We start from the raw sequence: 6,772 nt of genomic DNA, 5'->3' as shown, positions 1-6,772 counted from the left end.
GGGGGAGGAGCAGGAAGCATCAACTCCCATATATGCCTTGACCAGGCAAGCCCAGGGTTTCAAACCAGTGATCTCAGTGTTCCAGGTCAACGCTTTATCCACTGCGCCACCACAGGTCAGGCCTAGTCCCCTTTTAGACCACCATTCCTCACCTGTTCAAAGGCAGGTAAAAATACTGCTCTATCTCACAGGATGTTGCATAGTTGAGGTTAAAATCGGATTATGAATGAAGCTTAAAATAGCTTGATGAAGGAACAGGTTCTTTTGTAATAAAAAATAAGGTGTGTAAAATGAGGTGTTATTAAAACACTGCAAAACAGGAAATTATAAATGCCACTGGAAAGGTACAGTGATGTTTAGAGGTAGCTCTAACTGAATTGAGAAGAGAGGATAAACGTTGTGAGAGGGTGGCGTTTGGGTAGAATGTGGAATCAGGGAGGTGAGCTTTCCAGGTGAAGGAGATGGCCCCTGCAGGAGCCTGGCTGGAGCGAGTTGTGTGTACTGGGCTGGAGCTCGGGTGTGTGGAGACGGCGCCTGCAGGAGCCTGGCTGGAGCGAGTTGTGTGTACTGGGCTGGAGCTCGGGTGTGTGGAGGGGAGCAGTGGAAGGTGAGGCTGGAGCTCGGGTGTGTGGAGGGGAGCAGTGGAAGGTGAGGCTGGAGCTCGGGTGTGTGGAGGGGAGCAGTGGAAGGTGAGGCTGGAAGAGAAGGTGGAGCTGAGTGTAAAAGGCTGACCTTGATTTTCCGCTCACATGCCATCCAGGTCCCCTGAGCATGGTGACAAGTGGTGCATGTTCTAGAAGGATCTTTGGAAGTCTAGAACAGAGAAATGGCATAATCTGGTTTTCTTTGGGACCTGGAAGAAGTAGACTAAAAATGTGGACAAACAAGAGAAAGACAAGCAGTCCAATTAAAAAGAAAAGTAGGTAAAGATATCAACAGGCAATTCACAAAAGAGGAAACCCAGATGGCTAAAAATATGAAACGAGGTTCAACCTCACTGGTTATGTGAGAGATGCAAATGAAAAAAGCCATGATAGATCATTTCTCATCCAGCAGACTGGCAAAGAGGAAGAAGTCTGTCCATGTGGGTAGGGGGCAGGGATGGCGAGGATTTGGCATGTTTGGAACCCCCATAATACCACTGACAAAGACATAACTGACTACCACTGCTTTGGAGTGGACTTTGGCAATAACCAATTATATTTGAGATGCTCTTATATACAGTTCACTGACTCCGCTCCACTCACTCCACATGTAATTGTGAAAATTAGACATTGATTAATTATTCATCAACATCTGTCTAGAATAGATACATTGGGATCTATTCATACAATGGAATAATACCCTAAAAGCAAAAAGAAACTAAGGCTATATAAGCTTCAACCTAGATAGTGTATAGGAAAAGACAACATCAAATTGTAGAATACATGCAGTGTGATAAAAACTGTAGTTTTAAACATTCAAAACTGTGCTACATACCTATTTTCAGGGTTCCAGTCAGATAGAAAAAGTGTTAAAACATGTATGGAATAGCAGAGACACCACATGGAGCAGAGTGGTTATCTCTGGGAAGGGAGGGAGAGAGCCAAGATATCGCACAGAGGTACACAAGGATTTAATTATATCTGTAATGTTTTATTTCTTAGGAAAAAATATCTGAAGCAAATATGGCAAGGTGTCAAGATTTGACAACACTGGGTCCATAGTTGTTCTTTCCGATCCTTCCCCTTCTCAAGTCTAAAACTTTTCCTCTGTTTCTGTGTGTTGGAAATATTTGGTAATATAAAGATGGAAGGGGCAAGAAGACTGCCAAGATGGCAGAAGGAGAGGTTTGGTCACGTGTGCAGGGCCACTGGAGGTCAGTGTCCCAACTTGTCTGTTATGTGATTGGTGAGCCAGGCCTGGAGGACAGCAGGTCCGTCTACAGCAGGGGTCCACAAACTACGGGCCCCATGGGCCGCATGCGGCCTCCTCAGGCCATTTATCCGGCCCCCACCGCACTTCCGGAAGGGGCACCTCTTTCATTGGTGGTTGGTGAGAGGAGCATAGTTCCCATTGAAATACTGGTCAGTTTGTTGATTTAAATTTACTTGTTCTTGGCCCTGGCCGGTTGGCTCAGCGGTAGAGCGTCGGCCTAGCGTGCGGAGGACCCGGGTTCGATTCCCGGCCAGGGCACACAGGAGAAGCGCCCATCTGCTTCTCCACCCCTCCGCCGCGCTTTCCTCTCTGTCTCTCTCTTCCCCTCCCGCAGCCAAGGCTCCATTGGAGCAAAGATGGCCCGGGCGCTGGGGATGGCTCTGTGGCCTCTGCCTCAGGCGCTAGAGTGGCTCTGGTCGCAACATGGCAACACCCAGGATGGGCAGAGCATCGCCCCCTGGTGGGCAGAGCGTCGCCCCATGGTGGGCGTGCCGGGTGGATCCCGGTCGGGCGCATGCGGGAGTCTGTCTGACTGTCTCTCCCTGTTTCCAGCTTCAGAAAAATGAAAAAAAAAATAATAATAATAATAAATTTACTTGTTCTTTATTTTAAATATTGTATTTGTTCTCATTTTGTTTTTTTACTTTAAAATAAGATATGTGCAGTGTGCATAGGGATTTGTTCATAGTTTTTTTTATAGTCTGGCCCTCCAATGGTCTGAGGGACAGTGAACTGGCCCCCTGTGTAAAAAGTTTGGGGACCCCTGGTCTACAGGGATAGAATAGAAGCTTGAAGAGGTGGGTGGAGTGACTTTTCCAAGGTCACACACAGTAAGGAGTTGGGTCCTCCTTGCCTCCCCCATGGAGGCTGGGGGGATACAGACAGAGGCCAGAGCTCCTCAGAGCTCTCCTGCCCTGCATCCTCTTCTTCTGTCCGCTGTGTTACTCTTATTTCTTTCTTTCAGTTAAAGACAACTTGGAAAATGTAGAAAATAAAAATAACTTGTGATTTTCACTGCCTTACTCTTAAAGTCAGCTTTCGAAGGTATGTAGGTAATTCGCATACTACAGTTCACCTATTTTAAAGGCGCAGCACTGTCTTGAGAGCGTGACTTCATTTTGGAAGTCCCTGTCGAGTACCAGACAAGTCAGCAGATATGAAAGTGCTCCACAAAGAAGAAAATGCTTCTCACAAATATAAATACTTATCGCTCCAGTGCCGTTTTTAGAAATAATTATGATAAAGGTACCATCACCCTTGAAAGGTAGGCAGCTGGGTGGGCCCGTGTTTCGTTGCCTGAATAAGGGTGTCAATTTATAAGGTCCTCAGCGTGGAGGTGCTGAGAGTTTTCAAATTATAGTAGAAAGCGTGATTGTTAACAGCCCTTAGAAATTAAAAAAAAAACCAAAAACTGAAAAACACAAAACAGATGGTAGGGTCAGGCTGTGACCTCTTGAAGTGCTTGTGGCCTTGGTTAGCTGCCAAGCCATAAACACCTTTACCTGTGGCTTTTGTGGGGAAATGAGAGAAGACAAGGGCCTGCCCTCTCTGTGAGCCCAGGAGGGTAGAAAAGAGAGCCTTCACCTACTGGAACCTCCAACTTGCTGTGGAACCACGGGTGGGTCTTACGTCTTCTCTGTGTTGTAGTCTCCTGGTCTGTTAAAAATAGAGGTGCCTTATTTATTCTTTTAACATTCTGTAGACGTTTATGAAAACGTGCTGTGGGCAGGCACTTTGCTAGCAATGGGGGCTGGAGACAGAGGAATACGTGCAGTCAAGATGAATGGCAGCCACCTGACCTGAGGTGGCGCAGTGGGTAAAGCATCGACTTGGAACGCTGAGGTTGCTGGTTCGAAACCCTGGGCTTCCGTGGTCAAGGCACATTATGGGGGTTGATGCTTTTAGCTCCTCCCCCCTTCTCTCTCTCTGTCTCTCCCCCCCCTTTAAATGAATAAAAATAAATAAATAAATGAAATGAAATAAGAAAAAAAAAAAAGATGAATGGCGGCCTCTGGCAGGGGTGGGGAGACAGACCGGTCAGTAGGTAAACCAGCGGGACAAGGGTAGATCAGTAGACACGTCGCAATTTGCTCAGAGATTTACGTCATGTTGCTTTTGTCAGATCTCCAACAGTCCTCTTAAATTTTTCTGCCAAAATTTCTTTAAAAGCCCTTCGGGTTGAGTGTTCTGTGATATGTGACCTTCTCACAGATTTCAGAGGGATTTTGTGCCTGGGTGGGGGACTTTCGGGCCTGCTTTCAGCATGGAGAGGCTGTGACTCGGCGACCAGAATTCTGTGGCTATCTGAGATAGCCTCTGCTGTCTCTTGCCACTCCCAGAGAAGCTTGCTGTGGTCTCTATGGTCTGTTCTGCTCCCCGATCACTGGGACTAACCTGGGGCAATAGTTCCAAGAGGTTTAGATGGGACCACTCAGACCTGCATCTTATGGCCGCTTCTTCCAAAATCACAGTTTAAGGTCCTGTATGCCTTCTGCCACAGAGGAGAGGAACCATCTGGGCCAGAGCTGCATGGAGGGGGCCCATCTTGCGTCGGAGATGCCCTGGGGAGGAGCCTGTGAGCTGAGGGATTTTCATTCCAGATGTGGTTCAGACCACGGGGGTCTGGATCCTACCTGTGAGGCTTTGGCAGGTCCAGGGTATGTGTGGTGGCCGGTGTGTTGGGGCGGCTAGAAGAGAAGGGGAGGGCATCCAGAGTAGTTGGCATTCAGGAAGGAGACACTAGGACTGATCTGTGGTCGGTGGGGACAGCTGGCACAGGATGTATAGACATCCAGGCAAAGTAGAGAGATGCTTAGGCAGCCAGACAGAAAGCAAGCGGAGAGCACTGTGAGGAGAGGCAGGGACAGCCTCTGCAGCAAGGCGTTTAGTCTGTGTGGATCACAGGGAGAGCAGAGAGGAGCCCGGGCTCAAACAGGGAGCAATCTATTAACAAAACCTGCACGTCCAAGCTGGCATTTGGCAACCCACCCATTGGCGTAACCGAGGAAGTGTCCTCTTCCGGAGCCAGGAGATGACCTGATGTCAGCTTGAGTGTTACCCACTTCACTTGCTGGTCCATCCTGGCCGCAGTCACCCCCCTCTGCCAACCACAGGGGGCAGCACTGGGGGAGAACCCTTCTCTGAGAGTTACATTTGTGTCAATGTGGCTGGGCTCCAGCAGCTAGCTGTTTAATCAAACAATAATCTAGGTGTGGTTGTGATGTATTTTGTAGATGTGGTAAACATCTACAGTCAGTTGATTTAAGTAAAGATTACCCGTGATAGCGTGTGTGGGCCTCACCCAATCAGTTGGAAGCCTTCAGAGCAAACGCTGAGGTTTCCCAAAGAAGAAATGCTGCCTTAGGACTATAGGATTAACTCAACCTGAATTTCAAGCTCATCAGCCTGCCCTACAGATTTCAGACTTGGCAGTCAGTCCCACGGTCACGTGAGCCAATTTCTTAAAAGTAAAGATATCTCCAAATACGTGTGTGTGTGTGTGTCTCCATTTAGTTCTGTTTTTCTGGAGCACCCTCACTGATGTAGTGTCTTTTCACAGTCCTTGAGAACAGATCACTGATCAGACCTTTCAAAGCCCATCTCCCGATCACCTAATGACATCTGCAGGTCCCCTCATTCCTTGCCCACCTGCCTCTCCATCCATATACCCCAGCTCGTCCCTCCTTTGGCAGACCGCACACTGGGTTTTACCGCTTCTACACACTCGGGACCCTAAAGATGACAGAAGGACCCAGACAGGAGTGGAACCGTGGAAGAGCAAGCTCGGTGGTGGCTGAGGAGCTGAGGTCTGGGACCCAGTGCGGAGGCGTGGAGCAGGAGGCCCACCTGGCTTCTCAGGATGCAGGCAGCCGCCTGGACAGCTGGGTCTGTCTGCTTTCATACTTCCTGGGCCTCGGCAAGAGAGACTGTGCCAGCATTTTCAAGGCATTTAAACATGGTTTTCCTGGTAAGAATCTTCTGGGTCAGTGCCCACCGCACCTTGGAAGGTGGCTATTTCCTGCTAGCTCTGTAAACAGGATGACCTTGTATCAGTCAAGATTCTCGGTTACAAGTAACTATTATCATCTCTGGTCATCTTAAGCAAGAAGGGACTTACTGGAAGATAGTGAGGCTCACAGAACCTACAAGAGGCTGGAGAACAGGCTTGGACAAAGGGCCGAGCCAAGACAGAAGAGGAACCCCAGCCAAGGGAAGGCTGCAGGCACAGTCTGATCCAGGGTCCTACACTGAGACTAACTTTGACCTGTCAGGGTTCCCTCACCACTTACTCAAGAGGCAGCCCCAGGCACGAATATCTGATTGGAAGACGTTATGTTTCACACGGGCCTGTCCACTGTCCAGGGAGGAGGAGATGCTGGGACAGAATTTCGCTTCATTAGGCTTTTGCAGTGATGGTGGCTATGGGACGTGGATGCTAGTTCTTCTCTTCCTCACAATGGGGAGCTTCCCCCAAAGGGAAACCAGGGCTCTAAGGTGGGGGTGAATACCTAACAGATGATAAATGACAGCTAAATCTGTTGGAGCTATTGTCCAACCTAAGCCAATAACAGATAATATTGCTTTAAAAGGAGCCAGGTAGAGTAGACAGGGCTTAGCGTTTGAACTTGGGTGACCCAAGGTCAAGTTCTACCACTTACTAGCATCTTGACTCTGGGGCAAGAGCCTCGACCTCCTAACTCTGAAAATGGGGATAAAACTACATACAGCTCACAGAGTCGCATGTGACAACTTTGTAAACTGTGAAGTATGTTGAGCCTAGATGGGGCGGGGATGGAGCATTCACACCCAAGGCATCCTCTCATCTTGGTGCTCAGCTTAAAGCCTGGTTCCCAGG

Source organism: Saccopteryx leptura, chromosome 2 (assembly GCF_036850995.1).
Source record: "Saccopteryx leptura isolate mSacLep1 chromosome 2, mSacLep1_pri_phased_curated, whole genome shotgun sequence".
Classification (NCBI taxonomy): domain Eukaryota; kingdom Metazoa; phylum Chordata; class Mammalia; order Chiroptera; family Emballonuridae; genus Saccopteryx; species Saccopteryx leptura.
The sequence above is the reverse complement of the archived record's forward strand: the minus strand, read 5'-3'. Positions refer to the sequence as shown.